General features: G+C 41.8%; 1 protein-coding gene across 6 annotated transcripts in view; it reads left to right on the forward strand.

Annotated features, from left to right (window-relative positions):
• The window catches only part of LOC148029199 (uncharacterized), a 121,383-nt gene that overhangs the window by 51,156 nt on the left and 53,722 nt on the right, over nucleotides 1-16,505 (forward strand). The gene's annotated exons all lie outside the window — the stretch shown is intronic.

A 16,505-nucleotide genomic window follows, 5' to 3' on the forward strand; every position in this document is an offset into this window, starting at 1 on the left:
CACCAGAGGATGAGAAATTTCAGATTTCCCTGCTGTAAACCCTAATTTGCAGCAGAAATTAGGGTTTAGCAGTAGCCTCGGGAAGCGTGCCAGAGATTGGAAGCTCCAAGACTTGGATTTTTCAGGGCTGAAGGTGAATTTTAGCTAAATTTAGGTGGAGGACTAACCAGCCATTGAATTTGGGACATTTGCATCGTCTATGAAGTGGATGAAGGCCAATTAAGTGCTCGAATCGGGGGTAAAATCAGATTGAAGACTTGCTGGTCACTTTAGACAGCAAGGGGAGCTTGGATTGCGAAGGGGATCAGGAGAATCCTATTGTAAATCAACTTTTTCTTCAATAAAGCTAAAGAGATACCGAAAGGGGCACCAATTTTGGGACCAATCATGTGTGCATTGTCCAAGATTAGTAGGTAAATTTGTATTTTCAGATTTGCATTAATTGTTTACTGTTGTAATTAAGTTGTAATCAGGGATTTACCAGCCATCCATGGAAGGAAGGCTGGTTTCATGGTTCATTGCTAGGACACCATCAAATCCTTTGAATTGGTGGGCCCGTGGTACTTGATTGCAACTTGGGACTATTGCATTATTACTAAAATCATTCTCAGTAGTAAATTACAGCAAGCATGTCTTTACATGGTGATACGGGATCAAGTGGAGAGGATGCATCACTCCTTGGTCAATCACGTGGTGATGAGGAAAATGCAATGACTGATGTTAGGCATGGTTCTCAGCATGAACAACATGCTAAAAATGAGGGAAACGATCCAAATGTTGGCACTTCAATGCATAAAGAGGCTAATGACTAGCAAGGGCCTGAAGAATTTGATAATAGCTACAAAGGATCAAATGCGTACAGCAGCAAATATTTTTGCTGAATTGGCAAAGGATCCCCAGTTTACTCGATTCTTGAATGCCCCAAAGAAGAACAGCAAAGGCAAAGAGAAGAAGACACCTTCTGCAGCTTCGGGACAGCCACAAGAACCGAAGGAAATGCCTAAGCCTTCTTTAGAAGAGCCCAAAATGCCTAATGAGCACAAACACTTGGTATCCGTTGGGCAGCAAGTGCAAATACATGGCCAACTTGGTAGTGCCAATCCATGGGAACATGGGCAGCAAGGCAATTATGCAAATGCAAGCATGGGACAACAAGGATACTTTGGTAGTGGTACCGTTTTTCATGCTATGGTTGGAGGAGAGGCACCGCATACGGGAATGTATGGCACAAATCCCTATGGTATGCAGTAGCCAATGCATGGCTCACAACACCCAATGTATTTGGGTAATGCAAGTGGAATACCTAATCCCATGTAGGCAGTATAAACATGATGCTTGGGGCACAAAGCGGGCCATATGGATATATATGGGCACCCCCAGGGACTGTTGAAGCACAAGGATTTGGTGCTGGTCATGCAGGTGCTGTAAATAGTGCTGGTTTTTATGCAAATACAGCCAATGCACTCTTTTTGCAGCAGCCCATTTATGATAACTTGACTCCCATAGGTCCGTTTAAGGACTATGATGGAGGTTGCAAAAGCGTGAAGTTTGAGCCTTTCAGTGGTACACAAGATAGGCTGAAAGCACTTGTTTTTATTCAACAGTTTGATGCAGCCTATTCTGGAGGCAACTTCACAGAGGCATCTAAGGTACTCAAGGCAACCATATTTTTGAAGGGAAATGCATTGCAGTAGTGGTCTACACTTCTTATTCAAGGGAAATGACCTACCACTTGGATCTAGTTCAAGCAAATGTTTGCTTCAAATTGGTTGACAAGTACCTTTGAAGTAGACATTATGATAGCTTGGAATCAGTTGAATTTCAAAGATTGCAAGAACTTGGATCAGTATAATAGGAAGTTTTGGGATGCATTGTTGCCGGTTACTTCTTATCGCACAATACCCATCCATGAGTAGGTGGAGAAGTATATTTGTGGTTTGCCAAAGGGTATTCGGGATTTTTGCATTAAGTTCACTGTTTCCAGCATGTCTCAGCTTATAGAAACTGCTACTACAACCGCCACATTGCTGCATGGAAAGGATGCAGGATTCCACGATGATGATGCTAAGTCACATGTCAAAGAGCCAAAGGCTGAGAAAAAGGGTAAATATAAAAATAAAGCTGAAAATCAGGGCAAAACTGAAAAATAGGCCTGGAAAGAGGAACAGATCGTAGAGAAAGAGTGGGAAAAGTGATGCATTGTTACGTAAATCTCAGTTGTCCGTTGTCAATATGGTTTATCACATTGAGTTGGATGCCATGAAAGAGCAATATGTTGCTGATTTGAACTTTGCTAATGTTTATAATCAGCTTTGCAATGGCCAAAGGCATGGATACTTTGTGTAAGAGATGAATTTCTGATGATGCATGGATGACTGTGTGTCACAAAGCAATTAAGGCCTAGAGTTATCATTGAAAGTCTGTAAAAATTACACGGCGCAACGAACAAAATCTAAGAAGAAAGAGATAGATATAGAGAGTACACAACAGATAAGAGGAGAACTAGAAAATTTCTTTAGCTCCAAAGAACTGATACAGAGATGGCTCTGTCTGTCCATGCGCTTTCATAGTGAAGCTTAGATGGCGATCTAGACAGAAGATAGGTGAAGAGCTTAAGGCTAACTGGAACAACTTTGACTGGGTGAAAGATAGATAATCGATGGCTGTGAAGGGGTTTAGCTTTTATAGCCCGTGAAGGCGGTTAGGTCGGCATGACCGACCTACCACATGAACCTCCACTAGTCGGCTATGGAATATTCCCTTTACCGTCAGGCCGAGGGCGCTGCTCTCAGACCCCTGCTAAGGGGGCTACTAGCCCCCCTGGGACCTTCCCAGCCAGGGGCTATTTCCACGGCCCGCGGACCCCAACATAGGGGCCCCTTTTAACTCCCTTACCCTGCAACTCGATGCAATGTGCCTCGAGTTGCTACCAGCTTAACTACTCAGTCCAACCCAAAGATTAGACCCACAATGTGTTAAGAAAAATACCCTAACACAAAAACATAAACAGAAATCGTACGACAAAACACAGACTGATAAAAAGAACATAGTTAGGGTTAGGGTTAGAGTAATTTAGAGACAATGAACACAATGAATAAATGAAATGATCTGACTACTAATAATACGATGCTCATGCAGCAAACACACTATGCAGTGAATGAATATTGAACCTCAAACTTCTGTATCTCTAGGATCAGGACAAGGGTAATGAGCTGGAGAGTGTGTCGTACTCCGAACGGATTCTGAATTGCAGCAAGGCAGCCTCTAGATTTTGAACACCAGCAAACGCAGTAGTGAGAAGTTGGATCTGATGCAGACAACAGTGAGGAGAGAGAAATACTAAAAACGCATGTAGGCAATCTGCAGGAGAGAAAAGACTAGAAACGGAGTTTGTAGGAGAGAGAGACTAAAAACGCAGATAGGATAGCCTGTAGGAGAGAGAAAGACTAAAAACGGAGCTTGCAGGAGGAAGAAATACTGAAAATGGAGATAGGACAGCCTGCAGGAGAGAGAAAGACTGCAGCGACTGCAAACAGGAGAGAAAAAACTATCAGGGCGGCAGTTGTAGCTTGCAAACGCAGCAGTTTGTTGGCGTGGCAGGCTGTACGACAACAGTGCAGATGAACAATAGTCAGTCGCCAAGCAGAAACAACAACAATCAGCGTGTGGAGGGCTGGAAACAGGCGCCAGACTATAGGGAACAATGATGGACGGCAAGGGCTGAGAAGGCACACAATGCATCTGCATTCCTTCGTTTCCAAGCTCGTAGAAGATCTGCATTCAAAGGAATCATCACACTAGGATTTGATGGGTCGGGGGTAGGTTGTGGTTCTACATCACTCCCCAACACAGTCTCCAAAAGCTCATAAGAATCAAGGATAGTTGTAATTTATAACTTCCACAAGGTATAGTTTGTACCATCTAACTTTTCTTCACTGAAGGTTGGTGGGTGAATCCTTAGTGTTTGAATAGCTGGTACAACAGCACCGCCTCCTGCACCGCTTCTTGATGCTCCAGAACCGCTTCCGGAAGACGACATTGTTCCTCTTTGTTATTGAAGCCTTTGCCTCTTGCGCACTCTTCAATCCCTAGAGCCCCTTGGGCTCTGATACCATGTAAAAATTACACGGCGCAGCGAACAAAATCTTATAAAGAGATAGAGATAGAGAGCACAACAAATAAGATGAGAATTATAAAATTTCTTTAACTCCAATCAACTGATACAGAGATGACTCTGTCCACCCATGCGCTTCCACAGTGAAGCTTAAATGGCGATTTAGACAGGAGATAGGTGAAGAGCTTCAGGCTAGCTGGAACAACTTTGACTGGGTGAAAGATAGATGATCGATGGCTGTGAAGGGGTTTAGCTTTTATAGCCCGTGAAGGCGGTTAGGTCGGCATGACCGACCTACCACATGAACCTCCACTAGTCGGCCAGGGAATATTTCCTTTACCGTCGGGCCAGGGGCGTTGCCCTCGGACCCTCGCTAGGGGGGCCGCTGGTCCCCCTGGGACCCCCTAGCCAGGGGCCGCTTCCACGGAGCCCGAACCCCAAAATAAGGGCCCCTTTTAACTCCCTTACCCCGCAACTCGGTGCAATGTGCCTCGAGTTGCTACCGGCTTAACCACTCAGTCCAACCCAACGATTAGACCCACAATGGTCACATTTTTGCATCCAGTCACATAGACCTCATCTGATATATAAGTCAGGACTCAACCAATATCCGGGATTACATTTGGCTTCTCCTCATAATGGGGGCCTTACACCATGGATCATTAGTGGCACCTTATGAGGGTGGGACATTGAGCATATCTAACAAAGTCATGCGCCTCCGTATGCAGGACATAGAGGTATTGATGCCACGGTCAAGGCAGTGAAGCATTTGTTTTATTGGCCGGCTTTGAGGTATGATGTAGAACAGTTTGTTAAGACATGCATCGTATGCTAGAAGGTAAATGTGATGTTCTCACCTTTGATTACGTGACGAGTAACGTTTTAGGAGTCGCCTAGAGTTTATCTTCCAGCCGTTGCCATCCGTACTCTAACCGGAATGATTGGATTTTGTCTGGCTAGTTAACCCTAGGTCTACCCCGCAAGGGAAGCGTCCTGCCGTTACCCACGGAGGACCGACCTGAAGGTTCCTAATTGATCTAACAATCACCTATCAACAACTAACTCATATCCGGAGGTGTCCTTGAGAGGCTTCTTGTCCGGAAGGAGCAACTACCATTACCCTTGGTTCATGGAGTACAACGCTTTTTTCCAGTAGGTGGCTAAGGATTTATAAAATCCCTTGCACTGCTCTGGCACAGCCGTCGTACCTTTCCCCTAAGATAATTTACAGTTCAGGTTCTGAGACCAAACCCTAAGTAAGTCAACGAATCGGCCCTTCCTAGAGTTTCTTTCTAGTGTTTGTTTTTGGGGAAACCTCTCGGCTAACTGAGACCACCCTGCCATAAGACTGGATTCATCGGGAATCCATCCACCGGCTTCCCTCTATGGAAGTTCTTAGTTATCTAATTACCTACCACATTACGTGAAACATATAAAAACAGCTTTATTAATTAATATCCTTATATGCACAGTTGTTCGTTTACGTAATTTACTCACGGACATACAATCAAAATAAAACAATTCATTGATTATATTCCATAATGTGTGTTCTCCAGTCCATACAGGAGAAAAATTACAATTTCACATGTTGTCTCATCGAGTGTATCTGCACGTCACGTGCTGCCTCATTCGGCGCATCTGCACGTCACCAATATCAAATCCACCTATAGCTAGCGTTCATAGGTGTTCCAAGTAGAACTCGGGCCATACAGGGGACCAAGTAGTTCCTAGGTGCGAAAAAGGATTTACTAGCCAGAGCCCCTTTGGGACCCTTCCACCTCCTACTTAATACTATCCCTATTGGGAGACCTCTCGCCATCGAAGCTGGTCCATGCTTCCGCGGCAGTAAAAACATCCCCTCTTGGTATGGAGATTCAACACCTATCCTTGGGGGAGGTATAGGGCTCCTCAATTCTTATATATTTCAATATTTAATTCAATCAAGATCTAATCTAGGAAATCACAAACAAGATTGATGTCTTCAAGCAGTTATGACTTCAATCAATCATGCAACTTTCAAGTGATGCTTAATTCTAGTAGCAATCAACACTTGAGTTTCACATAATGAAATCTTTCGCTTGGAATTTAACTAGAGATATCTAGAATTTGAGTCTCTAACTTCTCAATTCTTGTAACTAAGTTTCATGACCTTAGGTCAGCATTTCTCAAGAGACTTATCTTATTTCTATTGAACTTGAATAAAACTATTTTAGAAAAAAAAACCTGTGGTATCGCGGTTGGTAAAGGGGTGTTATCCACGCCCGTGACTCCGTTTGTGACTCCCATGCTTGCAACTCCAACTGTTGCTTCTACGTTAGTAGGGTTATTTGCGATTTCCGCTTTTGAATTCTTTTTCTTTGGGGCCATGATAGAATAGAGATGAGAGTGGAGGTATGATAGAATAGGATAGAGTTCTTCAGTGTCTTCTCTTCTCGGATCAGAGTAGAAGAGGATGAGAGACCTTCAGCATATCTCGGACAGAGTCTCCTCCTTCTCGATCAGCGTCTCGTCCTTGTCAAGATTGCTCTTGTGGCTCCTCCTTCTCAATCAGCGTCTCGCCCTCGTCAAAATTGTTCTTGTTGCTCCTCCTTCTCGATCAGCGTCTTGCCCTTGTCAAGATTACTCTTGTTGCTCCTCCTTCTCAATTAGCGTCTTGCCCTCGTCAAGATTGCTCTTGTTGCTTCTTCTTCTCGATTAGCGTCTTACCTCGTCAAGATTGCTCTTCTTGCTCTTCCTTCACGATCAGCGTCTTGCCCTCGTCAAGATTGCTCTTGTGGCTCCTTCTTCTCGATCAGCGTCTTGCCCTTCTCAAGATTGCTCTTGTTGCTCCTCCTTCTCAATCAACGTCTTGCTCCTCCTTCTCGATCAGCGTCTTGCCCTCGTCAAGATTGCTCTTGTTGCTCCTCCTTCTCGATCAGCATCTTGTCCTTGTCAAGATTGCTGTTGTTGCTTCTCCTTCTTGATCAGCGTCTTGCCCTCGTCAAGATTGCTTTTGTTGCTCTTCCTTCTCGATCAGCGTCTTGCTCTCGTCAAGATTGCTCTTATTGCTCTTTGTGGTCATCCCCAAGCTCTCAATTTATGGTTTTTGCAAGGGGGGGGGGGGGGGGGGTAAAGAGAGGGCGCCTGCCTTTTTGGCATTTTTGATGATATCATCGATGATAAGATTTCGTTTTCTTTTTTTGTCCTACAACTTGTTTGGATTATAACTTCGTCGTATGAACTCCAAATATAGACATTCGGGTACTTAAAACGATCAGAATGAATTTGGTAGACAAGCTAACACGGGCAGAATTACGAAAATTCATCAAAATTAGGCGAAAATGATGATTTTTATAAATCGCGTTATTTTTATCTATCTTTTGTCTTGGACGACTTATTCCCTTCAAAATAAGTCACAGTATATATTTTAATCCATCTAAAGTGGAAATTAAGTCATCTAAATATGATACTAGAAAACTAATTTTGCTTCCTGTAAATCCTGTAGAGATTCTACAGTTTTTTTTTTTTTTTTTTTTTGCTATGTGTGGATGTACAATACTACGTATACGCACCTTAGAATAAACTAAGTAATGGGAACATTACATTCTTCCCTCCTTAGAGAAATCGAGATGTCCTTATCTCGAGAGAAACTGGGGGTATTTTTTCATAAGGATTACCTCATCGATCCAAGTGGCATTCTCTTCAGGATAAGCCTTCCACTGGATGAGATATTCTCTAAGAATCCTATTCCTAAGGATTCTTTCTTTTACATCCAAGATTCTATCAGGTTGAAGTTCAAGTAAACCTTGGCTTGGCATTACAACTTGCTGATCATCAAGAATATGATCAGGATTAGGTACATAGGGCTTCCAGAGACTGACATGGAATACATCATGAACTTTTAGGGTTTCAGGAAGTTGCAGCTTATAAGCATTTGGTCCAAGAGTCTTTATGATTTTGTAAGGTCCACAGTATCTTGGGCTTAGTTTCTTGAATTTTCCTAAGGATAAGGAACTTCTCTTTGAGCGTACACGGATAAAAACCTTGTCCCCTTCTTGGAAGATTCACTCTTTTCTCCCTAGGTCAGCATAGGCTTTCTGTCGATCCTTGGCAGCTTGTATGTCTTGCTTGATGGTTTTGACTTGTTTGTCCATTTCTTCAAGCATCTTTTTAGAAGCTTCAACCTTCAAGGTAGGGTCGGAGAAGTTTAGCGGGGTTAGGCATTCTTGCCCATATAGAGCTTCAAATGGGGTCATTTGGATGCTCTGATGATAGGATGCATTGTAAGCAAATTCCACCAAAGGTAGATATTGTATCCACCATCTAGGTTCTTTGCAACAATATGCCCTAAGTATGTCTTCAATGACCTGATTTACACGCTCTGTCTGTCCATCAATTTGAGGGTGATAAGCTGTACTAAAACAAAGCTGTGTACTGAGAGCTTCAAATAATCCCTTCCAAAAATGTGAAGTGAATACAGAATCATGATCGCTGATAATTCTCTTTGGTAGTCCATGAAGTCTAAAGATTTCTTTGACAAATAATCTTGCAATATCTGAGGCTTTATAGTTGGTTTTGACCGGAATAAGGTGGGTAACCTTAGTCAACATGTCCACAATTACCATGATCGAGTTGTATCCACCTTGAACTGAGGGTAATCCAACTACGAAATCCATACTAATGAATTCCCATTTCATCTGAGGAATATCAAGTGGTTGTAGCTTTCCTGGCAGCTTAACTCGTTCGGCTTTTATTTGTTGGCAACTCAAGCATTACGTATTTAAGTACGTCACTTTTGAGCTTTTCCCAATGATAGCTTTTTCTAACTACATTGAGAGTTTTGGCATAGCCAGGATGTCCTGAAAATGGGGAATCATGAGCTTCCCATAGTATCTTCTTCTTAAGATCTTGACTCGAAGGAATACATAATCTTATCCTGAAATAGGCAAGCCTTTCATCAACGGAGAAGTTAAGATTCTTTGTCTTAAGCTTAGAGTCTTGCTCTTTATTTTGAATTTTCTTCAGCATTTGTTGATATTTGGGATCATTATTCGCCTTCTCCTTGGCTAGCTCAATGATAGGATTGCTAGGCATTGATATCATTGTAGTTAGTGTTTGAGCTCTAAGAGGTTCTTCTGAGATAAGTGCATTGAGAAACGATTTGCGGCTTAAAGTATCTGCAATTACATTCTCTTTGTATGGTCTATACTTGATCTCAAAATCATACTCTTGCAAGACTTCGATCCACTGACGTGCCTCATATTTAGATCTGGTTGAGTGAAGATCCATTTAAGACTTTTATGGTCGGTTACTAGTGAGAATTTCTTCCCGAGTAGATAATGTCTCCATAACTGAAGAGCGTGGATAATTGCAAGTAATTCCAAGTCATGAGTAGCATAATTTCTCTTGTGAGTCTTCAATTTTCTAGAGGAATATGCTACTAGATGTCCTTCTTGCATGAGTACGCATCCCAAAGCAAGAGAGCTCGCATCGGTCACCACTTCGAATTCTTTGCTAAGATCAAGTAGTTTGAGGATCGGGGCTGTGACTAAACTTAGGTTGAGCTTGTCAAAGCTAGATTGTTCAACTTGGGTCCATTTAATGGCAATCCGCTTCTTGAGTAGGTTGGTGAGGGGTGTAGCAATTAAGGCATAATTTTTTATAAAGACCCGATACCATCCTATTAAATCCAAAAAGCTACGAACTTCACTTACATTGGTTGGAGGCGGCTAGTCTTGTACATCCTTGACCTTGGCCTGATCTACTGAAATTCCCTCTGCTGAAACCATACATCCTAAATACTCGATTTGCTTCTTGAAGAACGCACACTTGTTCTTTTAGCATACAACTTCTAAGTCCGCATTGTTTCAAGAACTGTCCGCAGTTGTGACTCGTGACTTCCTTCATCCTTGGAATACGTTAAGATGTCATCAAAGAATACAAGGATGAAATCAAGATAAGTTCTGAATATATCTTGCATTAATCTGTTGAAGGTAGCGGGGGTGTTGGTTAATCCAAATGACATTACGATAAACTCGTAATGGCCATACCTTGTGCTAAAAGCAGTTTTTGGAATATCTTCTTGCTTTATTCTGCTCTGGTAATGCCTTGATCTGAGATTAATCTTGGAGAAAATCTTTGCTCCTTGTAATCGATCAAGTAGTTCGTCGATCCTTGGAATTGGATACTTATTTTTTATTGTTACCTGATTTAGCCCTCGATAATCAATGCAGAGATAGAGAGTCTCATCCTTCTTTTTTCTGAAATAATACCGGAGCTACCCAGGGTAAGCTACTGGGTCTAATGTATCCCTGATCTAAGAGCTGTTTGAGTTGTTCCTTTAGTTCTATGGCTTCTGGAATGGACATTCGATATGGTCGTTTTGCAACTGGTGCAGCTCCTGGTACTAGCTTGATTTCGTGGTCGACTTCTCTTTGTGGTGGAAGTTCAATTAATTCTTTAGGGAATATGTCAACATATTCCTTAAGCCACGACGGTTCATCTTCGGCTTCTTTATCCTGCTCAGTTTTATTTAATTTGATTAGGTATACAGGTGAGCCTTTTCTTAAACCTTTAGCGATTCGAGAAGCTTTCGCTAATTGAATCTTTGATTTTCCTGCTTCTCCTTGTGTAGTCACTTGTTGTTCTATAAGATTCAAGAATGTGACTTGGCCCTTTTCACAATGAATATGAGCGTCATTGGGAATTAACCAGTTCATTCCTAACAGGCACTCATAGGTTCCTAGGTTCATCACTCTGAATTTCATGTTGGTCTGATTGCCACCCAGATTAAACTCCACCTTACTTGTTTGTTGTGTTGAGGAAACTTTTTTTCCATTAGCTAACTCAACTGTCAGCCCAGGTGCACGCATTGTGTCTATGCCTAGTTTTCTAGCACACCTTGGTGATATGAATGAATGTGTGCTTCCACAATCGATCAAAATTTTAAAGGACTTACCGTTATAGGTTGATGGTGTTTGAATCACTGAGAATTGTCGATTTGGTCCCTTCTTGTTGAGAGGCGTGAATTCTCGCTCTCTCCATGTCGGTTTCCAAGGTGGGACCTTCATCATCTTCTAGTTCCTTGAGAGTTATGCCGGCAACTCTTCCTCTAGCTATGGCTGTCCGGCTTTGGTTGTTACGGAACTTGCTTTGGCGTTCATTTTGTCCGAGTTTTGGGCATTGCCTTTGGATATGGTAAGGTTCTTACAACAATAGCACCTGAAAGTGTCTTTATTACCACCAGTAAAGTTCTCCACCGCTGATGTCTTAGCCTTTTTTCTATTAGCAGATTAGAATTGACCTTGGGCTCTTTTTGCATAGCCCCTAGTTATATTTCTGTTTTGGAACTTATTATTTCAAGGCTTATTGTTTCTTGGTTTGGACTGGAGTTCCTGTACAATTGGTCTTGCTTTTATCAATGCATCTTAGAGGTCGAAAGGACTCATTGCTTCAAGCCGTGTGTTTAGGGGATCATCTAATCCGTGGCAAAACTTGGATACTTGCTGCGCAATGTTCATAGATGGTGCATACTTGAGAAGTGTTATAAACTTCGAGTAATAGGCTTCTAGTGTCATTCCAAGTTGCTTTAGACCAAATAATCCATTCATCTTTTGTGTGTGGTATGTTGGCGGAAAATACCGGCCTCGCACTGCATCCTTTAATACGTCCCAACTAACAGACGCTTCGGAGATTCCTTGGTCTTTACACCATTGTTTTCACAAAATTTGGGCTTCTCTTGTTAGCTTTAACTTACTGATCATTGCTTGATTAGCTGGGGTAATTCTAGGGGCAATGAAATAATCTTCCATGGACTCAATCCATATTTTTGCTTCAACATCGACATTTTTGCATTGGCCAAGAAAAAAAAAACTCCTCATATCTCAACTACAATATCAAGTTTTGGCTCTGATACCACTTATAATGTACCCACCTTTGATTACGTGACGAGTAGCGTTTTAGTAGTCGCCTAGAGTTTATCTTCTAGCCGTCGCCATCCAAACTCTAACCAGAATGATCGGATTTTGTCTGGCTAGTTAACCCTAGGTCTACCCCGCAAGGGAAGCGTCCTGCCATTACCCATGAAGGACCGACCTGAAGGTTCCTAATTGACCTAACAATCACCTATCAACAACTAACTCACATCCGAAGGTGTCCTTGAGAGGCTTCTTGTCCGGAAGGAGCAATTGCCATTACCCTTGGTTCATGGAGTACAATGCTTTTTTCCAGTAGCAGGCTAAGGATTTATAAAATCCCTTGCACTGCTCTGGCACAGCCGTCGTACCTTTCCCCTAAGATAATTTATAGTTCAGGTTCTGAGACCAAACCCTAAGTAAGTCAACGAATCGGCCCTTCCTAGAGTTTCTTCCTAGTGTTTGTTTTTGGGGAAACCTCTCGGCTAACTGAGACCACCCTGCCATAGGACTGGATTCGTCGGGAATCCATCCACCCGCTTCCCTCTATGGAAGTTCTTAGTTATCTAATTACCTACCACATTACGTGAAACATATAAAAATAGTTTTATTAATTAATATCCTTATATGCACAGTTGTTCGTTTACGTAATTTACTCACGGACATACAATCAGAATAAAACAATTCATTGATTATATTCCATAATGTGTGTTCTCCCGCCCATACAGGAGCAAAATTACAATTTCACGTGTTGCCTCATCCGGCGTATCTGCACGTCACGTACTGTCTCATCCGGCGCATCTGTACGTCACTAATATCAAATCCACCTATAGCTAGCGTTCATAGGTGTCCCAAGTAGAACTCGGGCCATATAGGGGACCAAGTAGTTCCTAGGTGTGAAAAAGGATTTACTAGCTAGAGCCCCCCTGGCACCCTTCCACCTCCTACTTAATACAATCCCTATTGGGAGACCTCTCGCCATCGGAGCCGGTCCATGCTTCCGCAGCGGTAAAAACATCCCCTCTTGGTACGGAGATTCAACACCTATCCTTGGGGGAGTTATAGGGCTCCTCAATTCTTATATATTCCAATATTTAATTCAATCAAGATCTAATCTAGAAAATCACAAACAAGATTGATGTCTTCAAGCAGTTATGACTTCAATCAATCATGTAGCTTTCAAGTGATGCTTAATTCTAGTAGCAATCGACACTTGAGTTTCACATAATGAAATCTTTTCCTTGGAATTTAACTAGAGGTATCTAGAATTTGAGTCTCTAACTTCCCAATTCTTGTAACTAAGTTTCATGACCTTAGGTCAGCATTTCTCAAGAGACTTATCTTATTTCTATTGAACTTGAATAGAACTATTTTAGAAAAAAAAACCTGTGGTATCGCGGTTGGTAAAGGGGCGCTATCCACGCCCGTGACTCCGTTTGTGACTCCCATGCTTGCAACTCCAACTGTTGCTTCTACGTTATTAGGGTTATTTGCGATTTCCGCTTCTGAATTCTTTTCTTTGGGGCCATGATAGAATAGAGATGAGAGTGGAGGTATGATAGAATAGGATAGAGTTCTTCAGTGTCTTCTCTTCTGGGATCAGAGTAGAAGAGGATGAGAGACCTTTAGTATATCTCAGACAAAGTCTCCTCCTTCTCGATCAATGTCTCGTCCTCGTTAAGATTGCTCTTGTTGCTCCTCCTTCTCGATCAGCGTCTCGCCCTCGTCAAGATTGCTCTTGTTGCTCCTCCTTCTCGATCAACGTCTTTCCCTTGTCAAGAGCAACCGTCAAGATTGCTCTTGTTGCTCCTCCTTCTCTATCAATGTCTTGCCCTTGTCAAGATTGCTCTTGTTGCTCTTCCTTCTCGATCAGTGTCTTGCCCTCGTCAACATTGCTCTTGTTGCTCTTTGTGGTTATCCCGAAGCCCTCAATTTATAGTTTTTGCAAGGGGGGGGGGTGGTAAAGAGAGGGCGTCTGCTTTTTGGCGTTTTTTATGACATCATCGATAACAAGATTTCGTTTTCTTTTTCTGTCCTGCAACTTGTTTGGATGATAACTTTGTCATATGAACTCCAAATATAGACGTTCAGGTACTTAAAACAATCGGAACGCATCTGATCGACAAGCTAGCGCGAGCAGAATTACGAAAATCCATCAAAATTAGACGAAAATGATGATTTTTATAAATCACGTTATTTTTATCCATCTTTTGTCTTGGACGACTTATTCCCTTCAAAATAAGTGACAATATATATTTGAATCCATCTAAATTGAAAATTAAGTCATCTAAACATGATACTAGAAAACTAATCTTGCTTCCTGTAAATCCTGTAGAGATTCTGCAGTTTTTTTTTCCTTATGTGTGGATGTGCAATACCACGTATATGCACCTTAAAATAAACTAAGTAATGGAAATATTACAGTAAAGCATGGTAGGCAAAAGATGTCGGGTTTGTTGCAGCCCTTGCCTATTCCAGATAGGCCTTGGTAGAGCATTGCAATGGACTTTAGATTTGAGTTTCCTAAGGGCTGTCATGAGAACATGTATTTTTGAAATCTCATTTAACATGTGGATTAATCTTTAATCATATGATTAAGTAAATCTTGCACATGTGAGGTGCAATTGGGGTTAGAGTAAATTTACGAGTCTGGGATCTGAGAAAATCATGGGATGTTAAATCAAAAGTTGCTAGAAGTTATGCTGCATAGGCACTTGGTGGTATTTGGTGCTAGTTGTTGGTCTAGGCCATTTATTTGGCCATAAGTGTCGGTTGGTGACACTTGAGAAGTGGCGTTTAATGGTACCTAATGCCAATCTGATGGTTAAAGATGGTGTAGAGACACTCGAGAATGGAAGTTGTCTAGCCAATTTAATTATTGGCCAATCAGATTATTTTTCAGGGCATGGAAATAATTATTAGATTAATTTTCAATATTTAAAGATTGAAAATTAATATTTAATTATGGCTAATGTTGAAAAACCATTTGAAAAGGTTGTCACTTATAAAAAATGCCCATGTAAGACTGAAAAACGTCTTTAGAGGTTGGAGAGAGACATTTTTAGTGTATTCAGCTTGCAAAAGAAAGGGAGGAGATGTTGTTGGTCTGATTTGCAGCCATTGGAGGACCTTCTGAGGCAGTCAGGGGCAGAAGAAGACCAGTTAACAACAGGTGACAGCATCTACAGGCTGTTGAGACAAGGCAGCAACAGTAAATGACTGATTTTCTTTAGTTGTTTGCATCTACAAGCTGTTGTGGCAGGGCGATAGTTGCATTTGATTGATTTTCAGTCATTCTTCGCGACAAAACTCTGAATTTTCTCTCTACAGCTTTCTCTCTCATCTGCCAGATTTTCTATAGCCGTGCTCCAAAGATTGCAGCATTGAGATTACTAGAGGTTGAGAAATTCAGATTTCTATGTTGTAAACCCTAATTTGCAGCAGAAATTAGGGTTTAGCAGTAGCCTCGGGAAGAGTGCCAAGAATTGGAAGCTCCAAGACTTGGATTTTTTAGGGTTGAAGGTGAACTTCAGCTAAATTCAGGTGGAGGACTAGCGAGCCATTGAATTTGGGGCATTTGCATCATCTATGAAGTGGGTGAAGGGCGAAGGGGATTGGGAGAATCCCATTGTGAATCAATTTTCTCTTCAATAAAGCTAAAGAAATACTGAAAGGGGCGCCAATTTTGGGGCCAATCGGGTGTGCATTGTCCAAGATCAGTAGGTAAATTTGTATTTTCAGATTTGCATTAATTGTTTGCTGCTGTAATTAAGTTGTAATCAGGGATTTACCACCCATCCACGGAAGGAAGGCTGGTTACACTTACTAGTGGAACTATGCACTGTGTTGTTGTATGCAAACTCTAACCAATGGCAAATATTGTTCCCAGTGTGCTTTGTTGTGTGATACATAGCATTTCAAAAGAGGTAACACTGTGGAATTTTCCTCCTCAGATTGACTAATTAGTTTGTGGATGGAAGGATGAAGAGAATTTCAGCGTTGCCCATGTTCTCAAACAATCCTTTCTAAAACAAAATTGTCATCCATGGATCAGGATCACTAATGATCGACTTTGGCATACCATGATACTTAAACACATACTGCATAAAAAGCCATGCCATACATTCTCGTATGCAGTGCCTATCCTCCAACCCCAGCATGAAAAATGGTACCACCACCAAAGTATCCTTGCTGTTCCATGCTTGCATGTGCATTATTGCCTTGCTGCCCATGTTCCCATGGATTGGCACTACCAAGTTGGCCATGCATTTGCACTTGTTGCCCCACAGATACCAACTGTTTATGCTCATCAGGCATTTTGGGCTCTGCTAAAGAAGGCTTAGGCATTTCCTTCTATTCTTATGGCTGTCCCTAAGATGTAGAAGGTGTCTTCTTCTCTTTGCCTTTGTTGTCCTTCTTTGGGGCATTTAAGAATTGAGTAAACTGGGGATCCTTTGCCAATTCAGCAAAAATATTTGCTACTGTACGTATTCGATCCT

The sequence above is a fragment of the Lygodium microphyllum genome, chromosome 11, assembly GCF_053477565.2.
Source record: "Lygodium microphyllum isolate KBCC chromosome 11, Lygodium_microphyllum_v1.1.10, whole genome shotgun sequence".
Taxonomy (NCBI): Eukaryota; Viridiplantae; Streptophyta; class Polypodiopsida; order Schizaeales; family Lygodiaceae; genus Lygodium; species Lygodium microphyllum.